Source organism: Danio aesculapii, chromosome 5, assembly GCF_903798145.1.
Source record: "Danio aesculapii chromosome 5, fDanAes4.1, whole genome shotgun sequence".
In the NCBI taxonomy this organism is placed as follows: domain Eukaryota; kingdom Metazoa; phylum Chordata; class Actinopteri; order Cypriniformes; family Danionidae; genus Danio; species Danio aesculapii.
The window spans coordinates 51,970,921-51,994,119 of NC_079439.1; positions in this window are offsets into that span (position 1 = coordinate 51,970,921).

The following is a 23,199-nucleotide window of genomic DNA, read 5'->3' on the forward strand; positions in this document are numbered from 1 at the left end:
TCTGTGCATAATCAATTGATCTCGTTGTAGGGAGTCGACGGATCCTTCCAGAACTGAACAAGTCACAGACCATATTATCCTTAAAAGATTGATTGGTGCCTACATATCTAAGCCTTGATTTAATTTTCAAAGCAATCCACAGGCACCCAGTAAAAGGTTATCCAGTGGATGACTTGCCAGTCGCTTGCTAATTAACTCTACACCTTAAAACAATAAAAGAGGCTGTACATTCAAAAAAACCCAAACCAGTTTTGAGAGTGCCTTTTGGCTCCCGCCTGCAAATGGTGTCTACGAGGGAATACACATTCTTCAGGCAAACAAAGAAGCGATCAAAAGCTTCCAAAGTTTAAATGGATATTCAGTTAAACTGTGTTTATTTGAGTAATGTATGCTTATTTTACATTTATGTAGGTTTTTTGTGTGTACATGTTACATGTGTTCCATGTTACATCCTCCATTTAACTGTTAGGGATGGTTATTGTGTTATAGCCCTCGGTGATGAATGAAATCTACAGAATGTTTGTGAAATACTTCATGTTTGGTATTGATTGAAAGCTGGAAATGTTTCAAATGCATTGGTTTATATGAAGAAACTATACTATGAAAAGTGTCTGTTATGATACTTTATTTTAACAACCATCCTATCAAAGCGGCACTCACACAATGTGCCAACCCGGCCTCCTAGAGGAGGGAATGGGGTTGTGATCCCACCCCGCAGATTATCTGATTGGACAATCCCTGTGTAGGCCCTGCCTATAAACTTTGAAAAAGGAAAATTTCTTTGTCGTCTTTGTGGGTCGTCTTTGCCAGTCGTCACTGCCCGTTGCTGCCAGGATGTCGCTCTTCTCGTGCTGTGGCAATACATTGCCTTGCCGGAAGCCTCGTTACATCACGGAGCAAGCCACGACTTCACTTGCTGCCGGCTCGACCCTGATCTGGTAGTGCAACCGCTATAACAACAAGCTATCGGGTCAACTCATCAGAACTCTGAAACTCCGTTATAACTATAAAAAAACCCCAGGAAGGCTTCACCTACAACGCTGCCTTGTCCGCCTGCCTACCTTGCTCATTAAATAATTAGAAGATCGTTTTTATAGTTACTGTTGGCCACATAATAATATAATACAGGATTGCTTTACGATAACCGTTCTATTTGCTGGACAAATACGTAGGTTAAGTGTAAGCTTTGAATATATCTCTGTGAATCATGTTCGATTCTTTAGATTCGAATCCCAAAGTTTGAATGTGTTTTAAAACCAAAGAGCTGATTCTTACACCGTGAGGGCAGTTCAAAACACGCAGATCTAGGATTGGCTGTGGCCCACCCCTTTTTTTAGGGTACGATGGAGTACAGGCTGTAAAACCATCTCATCTGTCTCCATCTCGGCTTGAGGGACTGGCTATATTGCATCCTTCACCAGGAGGGACAGCAATCTCCTCTCGCAAGACAGTGGCGGACACAAAGTTGACCCTGGTTGAAATATACACCTGTGAACTTGGGAGACCATTTCGTGAATTCTATCGCAGAGCCGAGTCTGATCGTACATATGAGCCACCGCGAAGGGTTGGCCCGCGCTAACCAGGCAGGGAAACCCCTCGCTAATGGCTTCATCGTTAGGATCACTGACATACCAGCAGTGGGGCAGCACGGAGTGGGAAGGCTGATCCTGGGGGCATTGGGGTCCCGCGGAAGAGCAGGAGGCAAGAGACTCACTCTCACCTGGCACCCAGGCTCCAGAGGAGGGGCTAAAAGTGTAAGAGAAGGGAGTCCTCCCGTCCTCCCACTGGCGAAGTGCACCATTCCTGCGAGCTGGAAATCATAGCGTCACTGCCACACTGACAGTGTTCAAGCTGTCACATCCAGGGAAGGAAAAAAAATGCTCTTTCTTTGAGGGTTTGATGGCGTTTTTTAAGCACCGTTGGATGAAGAGCCTGGCCCCCCACCGGGGAAAGAGCAAGTTCCCTCTTCTCCAGAAGACCCGTCTCAGGGGCGCTTTGCGGCCCATTTAACGGACTTAGCGGAGCCATAGCATGCAGGGTGGAAGCAGCCTGGTTTGCGGCTGTGTGGGCTCTGGCTCCAAGAGGGGCAGATAACCTATAGCCTTGGACAGGAGACGAGGCTGAACTTCTACAAGAAGAGGCACCACGTTGGCCCATAATGGCACTATCAATCTGGGGAATCGAATCGTACTTCCTGGCTGCTCCCACCGTCAAGAGTGATGAGGGTGGAGGCGCATGCAGATCAGGCAGAGAAAGGTGCCCTCCAAGACTGCGTGAGCCTATTGTGCACTTTCGGGAAGAAAGGGATGGGAAGCTAGAAGGTCTTGCCTTCTTTACATCCTCCACATACACCCATCTAGTCGGTCAGGCCCCGGGGCTGGGGGATAAAACCATCTCCAGGCCCACAGCCGAAGCAGCCTGGAAAAGCACGGTTATAATGTCTGCTTCTAGATCTGACACCGCGCTCGATACCCTGGACGGAGCGGGTTCGAATCCTTCATCAGACAATGACAGCCTGTCCTCCGATGCAGCGATGGACATCTGAGCCTTGGTGTCATCAAGTGAGAGGGCGACCATCCTAGGACGGAGCGCTTCACTCACTCGAAGCTTGGATGGAGCGCGTGGAGGAGCAAGAGGTCCACAAGCCCGAGGGCGGCAGATTTACTCCTACTGTAACCCGGATCCTAGATCTGCCAAAGTGCCCACCGCGGAGCGGCGGACAACTTGGGTGGGTGGCCCTTTTGCAAGAGCGAGCCGCAATCTTAACTGCGAACAGACATGCCACTGCAGTGATGGCATGCACTTCCCGCGAGCACCACATCAACATGCTGGACCCGTAGACATGAAACACAGTGCTCGTGCCCATCATCCGGGGACAGGAACCAACCCATCCAGAAACGGATCGGCGTCTTGAAAGACGCGCTGCTTAACTGTGTTGCTCTTTTAGGAAATTCGCAACAATACATACTGCTCTGGAGACCGGACCCAAAGAAGGCAAGGGAGAAACCCAGCTCGACCATCTGCCACCTTGTATTACACACTCTGGACCGGGAGAAGCAGCCCGCTTTCTTGTTCTCTCTCTCTCTGTCATAACAGTCAGAGAAAACCCTCATTGACTCTCTCAGAAGCTCTGTGAAAGGATCTGAAGCAAAAAGGATGCCTCAGATGGCACGCACTGCACTTATATTCCAAATTGATTGTAAGTAGCGCCAGCTGTGCATGCTGACACTGCCAACTCATTGGCAATTCATCGGCCTGTATATATACTCTTTCAGATGATTGGATTCTAACGACATCCCCATAGTGGAAGTTTCCTCATAGCGTTGAAGTTCCCCTCCCGAAGGGGAACTAGCATGTTTTCAGTTGTTTAGTTAGCAAAACTTGTCATAGTGTGCAATATTTCATGCATGCATGAATTGCTGGTCCCACACTCTTACGTGCTTTGTCCTAAAGCAACTATGCCTAGTGCTTGGCCAGCGAAGCGCAGGAATTACACTTATTACTAAGCCATACATACATGCTACTTTAGACTAAATATTCAAAGTAGCATTGTAAACAATATAGGGACCATGTCACAGGTTGTCATAGTTCAAAAATGAACCAACTTCACCTCAGTAAAGCAGGCTAGGCAGAATAGCGCTATTTACTTATGTTATGTTATTAAACTAAATAAAAATCTGAAAAAAAGAAGTGCTAAAAGCAGAAATATCTCGTCATCTTTTTACATTACACTTGCTGCATCTCACAGCACCTGTGTTTAAATGCTTAGGTCTTTTAAACTAACTTTTTAAAATAAATTACAGTATTGATGCTATTAAAGGTATCTTATGAAATTGAAAATAGTCACATCAATCTTTCGCCAGAAGATTCAGTAGCTGAAAACACTTCCATGCATATAATCCATTCATAAAACAACAAAACCTATATACGTTTTATGTGGCTAATAAATGCTGTAGCATTACCTGTCCGAAAGAAATACTTCAGCAATGGTCCCATCCTTGCTCCAGCATGCAAAAGTAGCTAAAGTAAGTTTTGAATCAGCATTTTTTTTTTTTTTTTGAAGTGCTGTCACTCTCTCGTGTGCAAGTGCAAATGGCAGATCTGTATGTGTGAACAGGGGTGCGCAGATGTACAAATCTACATTTGTTGACAGACAGTTTGGGCTACTTATCAGAATTATGGGAATTATCTGAGTAATTTTAAATGGACAAATATTTTTTAGTCTTGTGCTTTACCCAGAATATAAAAATACATATAAATACATTTATATCATTTACTTTACTCATACTATATGAATGTGAAGAGACTTTGAACCAGAACAACAAAAAATATTTCTGAAAACAATCAAATACTGCACCTTTAAACTGTTAATGGTGCCAAACAGCATTTCCTGTTGTTTACATCTTTATTTACGTCTTTACCTCCTTGCTACAACATACAGTTAACGCTAGAAGGTATGCACATAATACATCAATTTAACATAAAATTATGCCTACAAGTTATGGCTTACAATCCACAGCTTCTTCTATTATCATTGCAACTGCTTTGAGAAGTTTTGGCTAAATCCAGCACTTAACTGCGATGGATTCTGGAAGCTGTCCTTTGTCAAATGCTAGAGAGCTGTCTTTTTTAAAATTACCTGGAACATAATTAGAAATAAATTGTAACCACTTCTCTTTTGTGTCATGTCCCTTAGAAGCTCAAAATGCAGAAAAAGAACAAGTGAAAATAGCAGTGTTTGGATGGCATTTTAGCTTTTCGTTGCTACTAACGCAATAGCCCATCTGTGACCACACCCCTTTACTGTGCTTTCCCTGGGGTGTAAGAAACTGAGGGGTTTATGACATCATTTTTTTAAACAATTTTAAACATTGTCATACAAATAGACAAAGTTTAATTATCAGCTTAGCAAATGACAGTACATAATATTTTACTACATATTTTTCAAGACACTTCTATAGAGCTTAAAGTGACATTTAAAGGCTCAACTAGGTTAATTAGCTTAACAATGCAGGTTAGGGTAAATATGCAAGTTATTGTGTAACAATGGCTTGTTCTGTAGACTATTAAAAAAATAAATAGCTTAAAGGGCTACTAATTCTGACCTTAAAATGTTCTTTTTAAAATAAAAACTGCTTTTATACTAGCACAACAAAAATAATAAATAATAAAACAAAAAGACTTTCTCCAGAAGAAAAAATACTATCATACTGTGAAAATTTCCTTTCTCTGTTAAACATAATTTAGGAAATATTTTAAAAAGAAAAAAACATTTAAAGGGGGGCTAATAATTCTGACTTCAACTATATATATATGTCCCACAAGTGCTTATATACAGCCATATTGCACTGCTACATGTGTGATGTTGCGTTTATACAACAGTTCGACGACACAATCATGTATATAAAAATGAAAATCAAACACGGAGAGTCTAAAAACCCTTTTGTATTTGGAACTACTTTCTTCCACCATTCATTCACACCTGCAGCTGACGTCAAAACAGCAGAAGCCGTTACTAATTCACCAACGTCACTTTAGAGCTAGTATTGGAATGATTCTCAAGCATAATGTATAAAATGATGACAAAACAGGTGATTTTGCTGACATTTTAAGATTATAAGGCTTAACTTAACACGAAATGCTCTCCGTCTACAGAGATATCTTCTTACAGTGTTACAGTCTACAGTATTTCTCTATTGCAATCGGGATATCACAATAATTAACCTCGAAAAAAGCAGCACAATCACTACCAGACTGTTGTCTATGATAAGGAAAGATAAGGAGGGGGGGGGGGTGTGTTTGGGGGTGAGGTCTCTGAATAACACTGTTGAGAACCGGGATAGGAAAGTAACTGTGTTAAAATAGGCACTGTCCTTAAATAAACTGCATAGTTGCAATCTATACAAAAGAGAGAGATCGACTTAGAATATCACTTACCAGTTTAATAATGATTTGGTCAGCTGTAGTTAGAAAACACGCTGTTTTAATATTCTAAGCAAGGGCTTATTATGTGGTCCTCGCACCATCTTGTGGATAGACAACATCGACCGTCTTTAATGGCTGCCGACGCGCTGTTTCTCAGAAAATATAAATATTTCGAAATAGCCACTATCCTTATAAATAAACTGCATAGTTGCAATCTAAACAACTACATTCTCTACTAAAAAATCCTCAAAAGTACATTATGTTGTCCAATAGCTGGTATATTTGTCAAACTGTAAAGTTTCCTCTTGTTGCTGTATGTGGGCAGAGTAATACAAAGGTGAAGGGTGAAGAGGCTGGACCAGTGCTGTTATTGCAGATTATCTCACGGTCATCAGCCACAGAATTGTTGTATAAAAAAAAAAAAAATATATATATATATATATATATATATATATATATTCAAAATAACTTCATACACTTTGAAAGAAAAATGAATAAACAAAAATACTAATATTATATAATACAGCAATAACATATTTGTCTGATCTATATACTTTCCATGTCCATCAGTTCAAGAAAAGAGTCACCATCTAGATCAGGGGTCACCAATCTCGTTCCTGGAGGTCCGGTGCCCTGCAGGGTTTAGCTTTAACTTGCCTCAACACACCTGCCTGGGTGTTTCAAGTATTCCTAGTAAGACCTTGATTAGCTTGTTGAGGTGTGTTTGATTAGGGTTTGAGCTAAAATCTGCAGGACACTGGACCTTCAGGAACAAATTTGGTTATCCTTGATCTAGATTCTCCAAAAAGTCAAAATATATGATTTTTTATTTTGTTTTTTTGAAATAGGGTATCTTTTTTAAGGCATGGCAAAAGGTCATCCACTGAGATACACCAGGACTGTCTTCTTTTTTCCAAGAACACACAATTACATGTTTAGCTTCCAGCAAACATAAAATGAACAGCAATCTTTTATGCTTGGACACATTAAAGTTCAGTGGACAAATATGCAATATACACAAGCAGGGAACAAAAGGAATTACTTTACAATGATTTGACTTACAGTATTCAGTGTTTTAACCCTGAAACAACTGACTGTAGTACACTCTCACATATAATGAAATAAAGTTCCCCATCAGAGGGAAACTTCCATGCTATGTGGAAAACTTCCACTATGGGGATTTTGTCAAAATCCAATCATCTGAAAGAGTAATAAAACAGGCCAATGAAATACCAGCGAGTTTACTGCATCAGCGTGCACAGCTTGCATCAATTACAATCAATGTTCTATAAAAACACTGCTCGTGCCACATCGAGGCATCCTTTTCGCTTTCAGAGCCTTTCACGAAGCTTCTGAGAGAATCTTATGAGGGTTTCTCTGACTGTGATCCAACATAGAGAGAGAACGAGAAAGCAGCCTGCTTCTCCCGGTCCAGAGTGTGTGATATGTGGCGGCAGACGGTCGAGCTGGAGTTGCCTCCCAAGTTCACGGACATGTATTTCACCAGGGTTAGCCCTGTGTCTGACCCCGTCTTGCGAGAGGAGGTTGCTGTCCTCCTGGCGGAGGATGCAATCGAGCCGGTCCCTCGAGCTGAGATGGAGAGCATGTTATACAGCCCGTACTTCATCGTACCCAAATAGAGTGGTGGGCTAGATCTGCGCGTTTTGAACCGATACCTTCACAGGCTGCTGTTCAGAAGGCTTATGCAGAAGCGCATCTTCTGATGCGTTCATCCTTGGGATTGGTTTGCAGCAATAGACCTGAAAAATGTTCATGGCTCCATACTTCCTTGTCACCGACAGTTTCTGCGGTTTGCGTTCAAAGCTTGAGCCTGGCAGTACAAAGTCCTCCCTTTCGGGCTCTCTCTGTCTCTTTGGGTTTTTACCAAGCTCGTGGAGGGTGCCCTAGAGCCTCTTCGGCTCGCTGGCAACTGCATATTCAATTATCTCAATGATTGGTTGATTTTAGCCCACTTGCGGGAGCAATTGATTATGCACAGAGACAGGGTTCTTCAGCATCACGACTTGTTGGGGCTTCAGGTCAACCGAGAGAAGAGCAAGCTCGCCCCCATGCAGAGCATCTTCTTTCTCTTTGCTAACGCAGCTATTGTGCAAGGTCAGGGAGGCCAGGTAGCAGGTCTCTCTGACCCAACCAGACCTGGATATCAGAACTCCTCGCGACGGCCCCTCCCTGGCAGATCCCTCTGAGAGAAGACTTTCTCTCTCAGGGACAGGGCACCATCTGGCACCCTCGCTCAGATCTAATAAACCTCCACATGTTGTCCATAGACGCAGCGAGGAAGACTTAGGTAACTACCGATAGCAGTGGTTAATACCATCACTCAGGCTAGCACCCTCTTCGAGGCATGCCTATGCCCTGAAGTAGAGTCTATTCACTGAGTGGTGTGCTTCTCACCGAGAAGACCCCCGAACTTATCAGATCAGCGTTGTGCTTTTTTTACATTGCTGTGTCCGGTTTGCGCTTTGCAAATTTATGTGGACCGCACTCAGAGCTTTAGATCCTCTGAGCAGCTCTTTGTCTTTTACCGTGGTTGGCAGAAGGGAAGTGCTTAATCTAAACAGAGGTTGGCCTACTGGATAGTGGATGCCATCTCCCTCGCTTATCAGAGCCAGGGCGAGCCATGTCCCCCAGGAATGAGAGCGCACTCCACTCGAAGCGTTGCATTTTCTTAGGCGTTAGCATGCGGCGCTTCTCTTACAGACATCTGTAGAGCTTCAGGCTGGGCGACACCTAATATACATTTTAAGATTTTATGATTTACAGTTTCCTCAAGGGTGCAGGGAAACCCTGGTGAATAAGGAAATTCAGCTAGGTGTTGAAACACCTTGCCGTGCCTTTCTCTCTAACACAGAGATACATGCACTTTCTCGCTTTGTCAGTTGAGTTTCCCACTTGGCGAACCCTGCTTCAAGTTCAACCAAGGCCCCCAGCATCTGACTCAGTAGAGGAGTCAGGTGTTGGCCCGTTACATTGATGGCATGCCCACTGGTCAGCCTGCATTCTGGGTACAGATGCCTGCTATGCGCATTCCCCACTGGCAATCCCATATGCTCATTCAGCCACGATGTAGTCCCCCCTTTTAGGCGGGCTCGTGTCTTCCCTCCCCACTAACCATCTACTCATCTACTCTAGAAGTAAATACTGTCTACTAAGCCATTTATATTAAAGCAATCTAAAATGAGTGCTTGTTGTCTGAGTTTGAGCTTTTAGACAAACTTCTTGCCACTGTAGTGATCAGTAGTAGAGCCAGGAACTTGTGGAAATTAATTTCCAATAAAAACAACAAATGCTGCAGAGTTAATACTAAACTCTGGCCCTTTTCTTAAGCTTATCAGAAAGTGGCAATTGACCCTTCGCTAAGCCCCACCCTCCTTAGTTACTGTTGCTATGCCTGTCAAGCTATCGTGCCTGGCATGGCTTTTACAATGTGTATGCGCCGGTGTCAGACATTGCCAGGAATATAATGTCTTTCGAACAGGTGAGTTATCCGAGAAAGCTATACAAAAAAAGGACTGCAGTGTGCATTAAAGGGGTATATTCACGACATAATAGTCAACCGATTAGAGAATAATTAAATCAAAATTGAAGCTAGCTTAGCCTAGCCACCTCATATGCTGACCATTCAACAGCTTAGCTCATGCTCAGCAGGAGAGGTGAAATTTAAAAGTAATATAATAAAAACAAATTAAACCATGATTTCTCTATTTTTAGCCAAAAAGCCTGATAAACTATTGTTATGCAATGAAATATAGCGTTACTAACCGATGAGAAAACACGCATGGACAGTGCCTCTACATAGGTCATTCATAAAAAGAGCAGCCAGAAAGGGGAAATTGATGGATTTGTGCCAATATTAGCTTCATTGACCCATAACAATGTACAGTAAGTTACCTATTACTGTCAGTATGTTTTTGTGCTCTTTATAAATTAATGAAAAACAGCTGCTGGTTGATCGAAAGTGCTCAGCTTGTGATCACATCTCTGTTTTGTTCTGTTGATTTGTAATTTCAAATATTCGTAGCTTGAAATAGATGGAAATATGAAGTTCAGTAAAGTTAGCAACAGATTTGTATTTTCCCCATCAATAACTCACGTCATTATGACCTATTCGCTATTAGTATGACTAAAGTTACTATGGCGAAGGCTTAAACGGTGCAATGCTCATAATATCGAGCGAAAAAAAAAAGAAAAAGACAGCTGTGAAACATAACCTGCTTTGTATTTTTGTAGGAAACACAGTTTAGATATGTTTAGGGTAAGGTGTGTGAGTTACTGCCGTTTATCACTGAATGTGTCAGGAATATCAAAACAAAACTAACTTAACTCCCCTCACAGAGCTTGATCCACGCTGGCATTTATCCTCTTCGGGGAAAAAATGTAAAAGTTTAAAATCTAAAAGTTTCCGTTAAAACTTTTAGGATACCGGGTGTCAGATTTGCACAATCCATTTGCACAACGATTTGGCCTGTTGGATCACAATACCTCCATCTCACAAAAGAGACACAAATGGAATATTTTACTTCATATACCTGTAGATTCAAATGATCATGTATATATTTAATACGCACTGCTTGAAATACTTCACTGTATGAAACTTTGCTTATTAATGTTTATATTTGAATGCTTGGGGAATAGTAATGTTTAAACTTTATATATTGCAAATAATGCCTTGGGTAAATAATATGTAGTTTGGAAAGTGAATTATGCATAGGAAAATATTTAAGACTCTTAAATATAATAATAGTCACACTGTGAACTATGACTATGCAAATACCAGTCACACTATGGATGACACCTTCCAGTGACCAAATCACAGGATTATCCAATCACAACGCTGAATTTAAAAGGTGACACCTTTTCAATCCCGCCTTCCAGAGAAAGTATTAAAAAACAATCTCTCAAAGAAAAGTAGGTGGTTGTAAAAGAGAGTGCTATCGAGAGAGTGGTGCAAGGGTGGTATAGAGAGTGGTATATAATGTCTCTTGATAATGTCTCTGGGGCCCCCATAAATGTTTGGGCCCTTAGAACTCACCCCACCCCCACCCCAGTGGCGCCCCTATCGTTCCATGCTTCAAGACCTGCAACAAGATCCAACTTCTTCCAACCTCTGCATCAACAGCAGCAACAACCACAACCTCCAGAAATCTCCAGTTCTGCGTGTTCCAGAATCTACAGATTTATTGTTCTTAAAGCTCAAGAGAGATAAGTCTGCTCATTCAATGCTTCAAGACCTGCAAGAAGATCCAACTTCTTCTTCAACGGCAGAAATGTAAATATACCACTTTCCAACCCTCTAAGAGATTCCTTGGCATAGTGTGTTTCAGTATAAAATATTCTAATTAATTAGATGTTTATAACTAATTAATAACAAAAACAATCTCAGATTCTTGGCCAACGTTAGCACCTGATGCTCCCTGTTTACCATTAGCTTCATGGATTTAGCATCTGCCTCAGCCTCTTCAGGTACAGTCGATTTGCCTTTTTTGGTGTTGCTTTAATTTGTTTTGGTGGCATCTTGTAACGTTAAGATGTTTCAGTGTTTAAAATGGATCCCTTTGCATTGAACTTTGAGCGTCTTACATTAAAATATGTCATTTATGTTCACAGCTACATTTCAGAAGAAGTAAAGCTTAAAAATATGATATCATAATGAACCACCCCTTCATGTAACTTTTTATTCAAAATGGAAAAAACATTTAACAACAAAATATGTTCGACATTTAACAAAAAAAAACATTTTTTAGAATGTTTCTCATTGACAATTTAATTTATACTTAATAATTCAGCTCCAGAGCTGTAGGCTATATACTGCTTACATTATATGTGTGAGTGTATGGCGGTAATACCACATATCTTGCTAATAAGCTTTCATACTTACCATGGAAGAAATGTCCTCACCGTGACAGCCCAACTCATGAACATGTGTCTTCTAGTCATCTGGTCATCCTCCCCAGGCACAAGGCTGGAGAAGGTTACAGAAAAAAATTCTGCTGCTCTGAAAGTTCCAATGAGCACAGTGGCCTCCATCATCTGAGTGTGAAAGATATTTGGAACCACCAGGACTCTTCCTAGAGCTGGCCGGCCATCTAAGAAGAAATTCTCTAGTCTGATGAGACTAAAATTAAACTCTTTGGAGTGAATGCCAGTCGTTACGTTTGGATAAAACCAGACACTGCTCATCACCAGGCTAATACCATCCCTACAGTGAAGCATGGTGGTTGCAGCATCATGCTGTGTGATGTTTTTCAGCAGGAGGAACTGAAAGACTAGTCCGGATAGAGGGAAAGATGAATGCAGATATGTACACAAACATTCAGAATGTAAACCTGCTTCAGAGTGAACTCGGTTCAGCTTCCAGCAGGACAATGACCCAAACCACACTGCCAAAACATCAATGAACTGGCTTCACAACAACTTAGTGAATGTCTTTTAGTGGCCCAGCCAGAGCCCAGACCTAAATCCTCTTGAACATCTCTGGAGAGATCTGAAAATGGCTGTACACCATCGCTTCTCATACAACCTGATAGAGCTTAAGAGGTACTGCAAAGAGGAATGGGCAAAAATTCCCAAAGACAGGTGTGCCAAGCTTGTAGCATCATATTCAAAAAGACTTGAGGCAATAATTGCTGCCAAAAGTGCATCAACAAAATATTCAGTAAAGGCTGTGAATACTTATGAACATGTGATTTTTCTTTCTTTTTTCTTTTTTTTTTTATAAATTTGCAACAGTTTGCAAAAAGTGAAGCGCTATCAATACTTTCCAGATACACTGTACAAAATATTCATTCATCCATTTTCGGCTTAATCTCTTTATTAATCAGGGGTCACCACAGTGGAATGAACCGCCAACTTTTCCAGCATATTTTTTACACAGTGGATGCCCTTCCAGCTGCAACCCATCACTCATTCACACACATACCCTACAGACAATTTAGCCTACCCAATTCACCTATACCGCATGTCTTTGAACTTGTAGGGAAAACCGGAGCACCCGAAGGAAACCCACGCTAACAGGGGCAGAACATGCAAACTCCACACAGAAACGCCAACTGACACAGCTGGGCTCAAACCAGCGACCCACTTGCTGTGAGGCAAACGTGCTACCCACTGCGCCACCGTGCAGCCCTAAAGCACTGTTGATGGGGATAATTTGAACAATGCAAATAAAAAAATTCAGCAAGCAAATGCCTTGGACCACTGGTGGGTTGTGGTGGCCCTCCTAGTGGTGGCAGGGCCCCAAAGCCGATTAGTTCACTTATAGGTAGGGCCAGCCCTGCACACACAGCATTATGTATGCTGAACACAAATATAAATCAATTAGAGTAATGTTAACCTATTTTGCTCATGAGATGTGGATAAAAGATGTAATTAATTGAAGCCAGGAATTAATTTAATCTCTGTATCAAGAGATTACAGTTGAGCTGGGTGATTTGACATGATTCAGCAGCAAAAGTTACAATTAAAAATACCTTATGCCTCTTCCAAGTGGAGCCGAATAAATGTATAATTTGTAAATCTTGCATTTTGAGTTTAAACGTATCGTGTAGTCGTTGCACAGTAATACATAGTAAACAATTAGAGCCTCCCATTTCTAGAATAAAAGCCACACTTACATAGATAGTAAAAATAAGCTTTAAAATAACAAAGGGAGGAAAATAATTGTTGTGCATATTAATGATCTCAGAGCTATTAGGTCTACATGCAAATAATAAGGGCATGGCCCATGAGTTGCATAACAGTTTGCTTTGTGTTCTGATTGGCCTGTTGTCCACCGAGGTTTAACGTATAGAATTGACATAAGATCTAGGAAATAATGGTGTCTAAGGCTCACAGTTTGGCCATTTCAATATACTTTGATTTCAATTTCAATATACTGATCTCTTTAATTATTAGACTATGCCTTTTCTTTATAGGGCACACTTAAACCTGCACTGTAAAACCCAATAAGTTAAAGTAACTCAAACTATTTGAGGAAACTGATTGCAACAAACCATTTAGGTTCAAAATCTAATCCTAATGAGTACTGTGAACTTAATCCATTTGAGTAAACAAAGCAATCTGAGCACAAAACCCAATAGCTACATGAAGAGAACTCAAACCAATTGAGTACTGTAAAACCCAATAAGTTAAAGCAACTCAAACGTTTTGAGGAAACCAATTGCTACAAGACATTTGAGTTAAAAATGTATCTATGTGAGTACTGTGAACGTACTCCATTTAAGTTGAAGTAGTGAGATATTTAAGTTATTAAGTAAGTGTTGGTTAATCATTAATAATGAACACTTGTAGTTAACAAGCTGAATCACTGAGGAGAAATACAAAACTACAGCTGACTTTAGTCACAGTCTTAAAAGAAATAAAACACATTCAATCTCTCAACACTTCAGCAGAGGATCATTAAACAACTCCACAAACAGTATCAACAGCTTCAATTAATACTAACTTGCTTGAGTTTAACTTTGTCAGATGTCTATTGACATTCACTGAAAATAATAATTTTCTTAGGCATCACCACTAATGTGTCTTTGGACTCTGTGGGGGAAACCGGAGCACCGGGAGAAAACCCATGCGAACACGAGGAGAACATGCAAACTCCACACAGAAATGCCAACTGACCCAGTCGAGGCTAAAACCAGCAACCTTCTTGCTGTGAGGCGAACGTGCTACTTACTGCGCCACCCATATATAATATATCTCATCTCACTCATTTTCTTTTCAGCTTAGTCCCTTTATTAATCTGTGGTTGCCACAGCAGAATGAACCACCGACTTACCCAGCACGTTTTTACGCAGCAGATGTCCTTCCAGCCGCAACCCATCTCTGGGAAACATCCACACACACTCATTCACACTCATACACTAAGGACAATTTAGCTTACCCAATTCACCTGTACTGCATTTCTTTGGACTTTGGGGGTAACCGGAGCACCCACAGAAAACCCACGCGAACGCAGGGAGAACATGCAAACTCCACACAGAAATGCCAACTGACCCAGCCGAGGCTTGAACCAGCGACCTTCTTGCTGTGAGGTGACAGCAACTCAAATTATATAATAATGAAATGTGTCATGTTTTGAAATGTTTGTTTAGAAGCCCTTGAGGGTGCAGTAGGTAACTGTCTTCAAAAACATTTTTTGTTGTAGTGGTTGAAAGTCTCTTCACATTCCATTAGTAGTGATTAAAGTAAATTACCTAAATGTATTTATATGTATTTTTAAGGCATAAAACAAAAAAATGTTCATCCAATTAAGTATGGCTTAGTAATAAGTGTAATTCCTGCACCCCGCCGGCCAACCACTAAGCATACAGTAGTCCCTTTAGGACAAAGTTTAACAGAGTGAGACAGCGATCCTTGCTTGCATGCATGACATATCGCACATTATGCAGGTTAAGTTTTCAAACTGGCAAATGACATGTACTAGTGGGTTGTCTACTGACATCTTAAAGTTGCATGCGTTCGTGTTTTAGGAGCCGTTTTTGGGAGGGACTGTGTTTCAAAGATATTATGGTAACTGGTTAGCATTTTGCCAGATCACCTAATGCGCATTTAAAAGTATAGCTAAATAAAGCATCTACTTAATTTAATACTTAATACCTGCTGAAACATCTCAAGAATGATCAGTGGAAACAGAATGTACCTGAGCTCAATTTAGAGCTTCACGGCAAAGGCTGTGAATACATGTGTATGTACATGTGATTTTTCATGTTTTTTTATTTTTAATAAATTTGCAACAATATATAAAAAAAAACAAATTTTTTTTTTAACATTGTCATTATGGGGTATTGTGTGAAGAATTTTGAGGAAATAAGTGAATTTAATCCATTTTGGAATAAGGCTGTAACATTAAAAAAATGTGGAAAAAGTGAAGCGCTATGAATAATTTCTGGATACACTGTACCTATGTTAGTTACTTGATTTTCTTTGATTCATGTTAGATAGTTTGTTCCTCCCAATATTTAGATGTTTTCTGTTTGTTGTTTTGACCTGGTTTCCCCTTGAATTTATTCCTTTTTTATTCCTCTTCCTTTGTAAAAAAATAAAAATAAAATAATAAAATCAAAATCAACTTCTTAAATCTCTTGCAGTGATTGCTGCTTAAAATAAGTAAAATAATAAAACACAAAAAAATAGGGTGAAATCAAAGACATATTAAAGGGCATCTATGGTGAAAAATCTACTTTTCAAGCTGTTTGCACAGACATGTGTGTAGATATAGTGTATAGGCAGTCATATTGGAGTGATAAAAAACACACACAGTCCTTTTTTTTTTTTTTAATTTAACAACATAAAAACGGTGGACCAATTGGAGCGGTTTTCAGATCGACTGCAACTTGATGTAGGAGTGCGGTCCCCCCGCCCACCGAATTGATTGACAGCTGTGTGTATTAACATGTCCCGGTAGTCACGTGTCTAATCATATAAACAAGACCAGACGTGCGCAAAGCAACAGGGAATAAAAGGTCTGTTCAGTTTGCTAGGATCATCAAATGTGATCAAGAGTGAGTTTTACAAGTTTAAAATGTTTTTAAAACAGTACATGTGTGTAATGAATTACAGCGATTTAGCTTAGCTTTATTTCATCAGCGGTTTGTGGACGGTAAATCAGGTTTATTTTGTGCATTAACATAATAGATATCCATACAGCAGTGAAGATTAACTTGTATCCTGTTACATATGCGTGCAAACAGAGTGCGAAGCTAAACGCGCGCGCTGTCTCTGTCTTTGTCTCTCTCTCTCTCTCTCTCTCTGTGTGTGTGTGTGTGTGTCTGCGCTATTGGTGTGTGTGTGTGTGTGTCCTCGCTGTGTGTGCGCATGAACTTTGTAACGACCCTGTGTGTGACTCGTGGTTGCAACTCACAAAAAATGCATCAATACTCATTGGTAAAGTTCTTAGTGTAGTATATCTCATTCTCGTTCTTACTGTAGTATATGCGACGAGGATTAGTAGTTTCAAAATGGAATGTCAAAATGTTAGAAAGTATTTAAATAATAAGAGTAATTTAATACTAAATAGTTAGTTACTGTGTTTATTGTTTATGCAATAAGAGTTTTATAACTACTATTGATCTGTGGTAATGTATATTATTTTGTGGAGAAATACAGTGATGTCTGTTCATTGCTGTTGTATATTGGTAAATTGTATATTTTTGTGTTTATTTGAGCATTTCTGTGTTTATTGATCAAGCATTCATGAAGAATTCACACTGCCAGCACTGAAACACTGTTCACAGTATCTTCTAATTTTCTGTGTTTGTTTATATTACAGACTGTGCAGTGTGACAACAATAAAAACAATATTGTGGTGCCACCAGAAATCTTCTGTGTGTGCAACACATGGTTACGCTTGTACTACTCTTGCAGAAAAAGCATTAAAAAGTAAAAGAATAAAAAGCTTCTCTGTGAGTGTAAACCGTGTACATTAATGGCTACTGTTATTTAGCTTTTCTTTTTTTTTTTCCTTTTTTGTGTGTTATACTTGTTTGTTGTTAAATGTATCATGAGTGTTATTTGTATTGTATTTTTTGGACGTTTTTTTCTGAGATTTATTTTAAATGTATTTTTTAGTTTACCTGTATGTCGTGACATTGTTTCATAAAGATAATTTTTGTTGTTTAATTTAATATATGTCTTGTAGTTCAAAGCATCAAGTGACTTGTATCTATCTTCCTTTTTAATTTTTCTTAGATTGTTTCCTTAAACCATTTGGCATGGTTGGGCTTAAATAGGCCTTGCATGAATTGCCCAGTTAGGACCAACATAAGATGCTTACAGAGCCCACTTTAAGCCTATATGGGCATTCACGGCATTGAATCCAGGTGCAAGCCCGCTTTAAAGTCCCAAATGGGTCTGACATGAATTACCCAGTTAAGACCCTTGACAGGTCCCCCTAAAAGCCCATCTGGGCAATCACAGCTGGCCCCGAAGTGGATCCCGGGTGCAAGCCCACTTTAAACCACTTCAGACTGGTGGGCCCCAAATGGGTGTGACATGTATTGCCTGGTTAAGACCCACATAAGACCCTTACAGATCCCAATTAAAACCCATCTGGGCATCCACGGCTGACCCCCATGTGGATCCCGGGTGCAAGCCCATTTTAAACATTTTTAAGCAGGTGGGGCCCAAGTGGGTTTTTCTTAAATTGCCTGGTTAAGACCCACACAAGACCCTTAAAGATCCCACTTAAAACCCATCTGGGCATCCACGGCTGGCCCACATGTGGATACCAGGTGCAAACCCACTTTAAACCCCTTTGGGCAGGTGGGGCCTAAATGGGTTTGGCATAAATTGCCCAGTTAGGACCCATGCAGTACCCTTACAGGTCCCACTTTTAGTACGTCTGGGCTTCCACGGCTGGCCCCAATGTGGATCCCAGGTGCAAGCACATAATAGGGCCCACATTTGCCGCCCATGAAGCCCTCATCTGGGCCCCACATGTCATTGCTGGCTGGGTAGGGACATTTCTGTCTTCAATGGCTGGAATGATCAATATATCAAAGAAAATACAGAAATGATCAGATGCGACATCCCTAATAACAGTTGATGAAATGTATAAACCCTTAGTTATAATTAAATCTAGAGTGTGTCCACGATTGTGTGTGGGTCCTTGAACATGTTGAGTAATATCAAAAGTGTTAAAAACAGTCATAAGTTCTTTTACAGCATTGACTACTGGATTATCAATGTAAATATTAAAATCCCCAGCAATAGTAAAATAGTCAAATTCAGAGGTTACCATTGATAACAACTCTGCAAAATCATCAATAAAAGTTGCAGAATATATTGGAGGTCGGTAGATAATGATCAGTAAAACACATGGAGCACCCTTTAGTGCTATACTCAGATATTCAAAGGACAAATCGTCACCAAATGACACTTGTTTACACTTAAAGACATCTTAAAACAGGGAAGCAGTGCCTCCACCTCTCCTATTAGCTCTGCAAATACTCATAAATTCTAAGTTTAAATGAGCTGCTTCATTTAAAAGCATAAAATCAAGGCAATTTGTGTTGATAAAATCATTGACTAGAAGTGACTTATTGTTAAGTGATCGCATGTTTAAAAGTGCTAACTTGACAGTTTTAGCTATGTTCCCTACAGTAGTCTCAGATCTACATTTAATAGACACCAGATTTGAATGATTTGCTATATGGCTTAAAAAGGCCTTCAATTTTCTTTCACGTAATACAACACATACCTACGTAGAGAAAGCTACAGGCACACTGGGTTCCCACTTGCTCTGTAAACATTTGATAAAGATAATGTTATCTAAGCAGGCACCTGACACACATGAATGACCGTTTTTATGTTCACCAGCTGAAGATGAGGCATTTTTTGAGACCTGGTGCTGTTGCAAGGGCTGGAGAGCTCTCCTAGGTGTAGGGTGAGGTGGCCTTAGAGATGGGTGTGAGGCTTGCTGATTTTTTTGGTTGCTAACTGGGAGCTTGCAGCAATGGAGTGTGAGAGTTTAGTTCCAGCAAACACCAGTTTCTCCATCTTTTTTGAAAAATTCAAGTGAGGCGAGTAAGGTGACAAGAAAACCATGGCTGGTGACAGAGGCTGTGGGTCTGAAGTTTTTGGCTGCTGAGATATGTTGTCCTGGCTATTTTCCTGAGAGCTGAGACTTGATGCTGCTCTGATGCATCACAGTCTATCTGTGTAGAGCTCAGTGTGCAGAGCGTAGGCAGCAGTTTGTCCGTGATCAGTGGTGGGATGCGTCAGCCACAAGTCCACTCAGGAGCTGAAGTCCTGTGGTCCTTCGGACATTCAGGTGTGTGTGCCATTTGGGTTAAGTTCGGAGGCACACAGAGCCGAAGGATGATGGAGGGAGAAATAAATACTGTTCTTTAGCTTTTTTGCGGAAATGTATCGTTTTTGTTTTTTCGGAAATATATTCCCGCGCTGCAAGAAAAGTGGTCGGGTCCCGTGGCTCGCAGACCTCTATTACAAACCACCTAAACCCCCTTGGCTATGGGCCTGACTATTTAACTTAGCTTAGTAAATTTTATGAAAAGAGGATTAATTAATAATATATTTTAATAGCAGTAAAATAATTAATGAAATAATTGTATTCACCCATCCCCACCAATGTCAAGTGCAAACCTACATCCTTGGTTTATGGAGATATGACACACCCAGCTCTCAACAGGTTGGTTTTTAATAACTAAAATGTGATATGGATACATTACTGTGCTCTGTTGTTTCAGTAGCATTACAATAAAGTTCTATTACCTAATATTAATGCTTTTATTGTCACGGATTGGCCAGGCTCTTCCACCAACATCACACATCGAGCACCTTCACCTGAGTATTAACCACGCACAGCTGCACCCAATCACTCCCATTCACTATATAAGCACACACCTCACTTCACTCATTGTCCGGTCTCGTTCCTACGAAGCGGACTCTGAGTGAATCACTTCCTAGGTTTCACTCCCCTGCGATCTCAGCATATATACTTACCTGTACTCTGTTTTCGTTCCAGTCTGTCCAGTGTTCCAGTTGTCCTGTCAACGTTGTGTGTCTCGTCAGTCTGTCTTCCCCGCAAGTCCTCTGGTGTGTGCATTCGGTCATCCTTCTGTGTCTGTCATCCCACCTGGCAAAGAGAATCATCAGTTCATCCAAACTCCATTTCAACTCTCAACTGTTGGAATAAACCTCATTTATACTTACTCCCCTTGTTTGTCCGTCTGCTTCCGTAACATTTATTTATTTGTTCTGGAAATTAATTCTGGAATCGTATCTTATGTTTGTTATCTCTATTTTTCCTATCAAACTTCTTTAAACAGCATATATAATTTAAAACTGTACCAATTACAAAATTAATGATATTTAACCTGACCAATTTTTTTACCTTTTTTTTCTCAAACGAGGTGTTCAACATGACTGTGCAGCAGCCAACATCCTTACTTTGTTAAACCTGGGTGCCTGAAAAAGAAATAAAATGTGCTTATATAAAAATGACGACAGTGGAAATTGATGCAATGAAAGATCAGATAACCCTTCTGTCAACTGCCAATCGGCAATAGCCACTGGTGGATTGCTTAACTGGACTAGTGGAAGCTCTTGCTAGCCAGTTTAGGATTGAACCTGGATTCTGAAGATATGCACATCTTTTGTGAAAGTGAGCAGGGGTAAGGTTACAGAAAATATTGTGTTTAATTACTGTGGCTCTGCCAAGTCTGCTTGTGCAATGACATCAGTGTTAAACTAACATCAAATTTCTCAGTTGATGTTAAAGATGACATTAAGGAAGCATTTATTGAGGCTACTGTTTATACAGTTTTTATTAAGTCTATGCCTGAATAGTTACAAAGTCTATTGCCTAGTTTAAAATCATGATAGCAGAGGTGGTGTTTGCAGTACTTATCAAGCAGATCATTGGTCTTCAAAGGTTCCTTTACAATTATCAAGTAACTCACGTTAGGTATAATGGGGCACACCTAGAGTAACACTAAAATTATCAGTTGATGTTAAATATCACATTGTTAAGGGAGCATTTATTGAGGCTACTGGATATCCAGTTAATTATTAAATGTTTGCCTGAATAGTAACAAAGTCTATTGCCTGGTTTAAAAACAAGATAGAAGAGGTGGTGTGCACAGTACTTATCAAGCAGATGATAAGTCTTCAAAGGTTCCTCTTTTAAAATACAATGATTGTAAATACATCTGAATGTGCATAGAGAGAAAACACGACTCATACAAAAACAAGCCAAATATCATCATCATCAGCCTATACAGTTGTGCTTGAAAGTTTATACATGTTGAAGAAACTGTTCAAATGTAAATAATTTTAACAACTTTTATAACAAAATAAGACAAGAGATCATATAAAATGCATGTTATTTATTACTATCCAGAGTAAGTCACAAAACAAAAAGCTAGTTAAAATTATTAAAATTACACCCCGCAAAAGGTTACATACACTCTTAAAATAGATGTGTTGTTTCTTAACACAACTATGTGTCTAGTTAAAGACAACAGTTAATGTGTTAATGTCTAGTTAATGTGTTATTTTGATCTCAACCAGTGTTATTCTTCTTAACACAGTGTGTTAAATTATTTAACATACTAATGTATCATAAATCAAAGAGTTTGTCATAAATGTGATTTATTTTTTGCCACTTTAAGTTTAATAATACAATGCAATACAAAAGGCAATTTTCTAAATATATACACATTTATTACAACTGCAGCATGTTTGTTCATAAACAATTAACATGAAGACATTTTTAGACATTTTAAACAATTTAATATCTTGTTTAACAAAAATGTAAGAAAACTCATATCTAGCCACGTGAAAAAAAGCATAACAAATAAAGAATGGCATGTCTACAAAATGATTAATAACTGTTAAAATATCTTTCCCACTGTTGGGGTCTTGTTATTGATTTTTAAAGAGCCCCTATTATACACTAAAAAGGGTCATATTTCAGTTTTATGGGTTTCCAACAACATACTGATATGCATGCAAGGTCAAAAAACACTTTCATGGTCTTATAATATGAATTTATTTTTACATAGATATTCCAGCGACTCCCAAATGAATCGTTCAGGGATTCATTTGTTCCCAAACCCCTCCTTAGAGCGAAGCTAATCTGTGCTGATTGGACCGAAAACAGCCTGTTGTTGGCTGTCATCAGTGTTCAGCGCGGAACTGTAAAATGCCCAGCGTGGCTTATCAAGCCCCCAGGTCGCCAACATTGGTATAGGATCCGATCACAGCGGATGCCTGAAACACGCTTCATAGTAAACTTACTAACACCACAATAAACAGTACCCGGTTCTCAACAGTGTTATTCAGACACCTCACTCCAGAAAGCAGTGCAGTTAAACACCAGCATATTGCTCTAACTATGACACACATTCAGAATTAATCCACACAGCAGCAAAAGCCAAACTATTCTGAACCTTGACCGCTGCTCGAGTGTAGGATCAGCTGACGATGACCTCTTAAATCCGTGAACAAAGCAGTACGTGTTGCGTTTTCAACGTGGCATTAGACGCGATATGAGAATATAGAGTTAAACTGAGACAGTACAAGCGGTTGCAAGTAACAAAACAATTAAATACATAATTAGCAAGCTAGAGAAAACAAGGAGGCAGCCATTTACTTACACTTATGAAATGTGTCATGGGCCAGGTCTGATTTCATTAATTATCTTTCATTTTGGGGCTTTTCTCCCTTCTCAGCTGTAGATCATTTCTATTTACAATCATTGCTGTGGCACCTCTTTCGTGAAGTGTTATATGT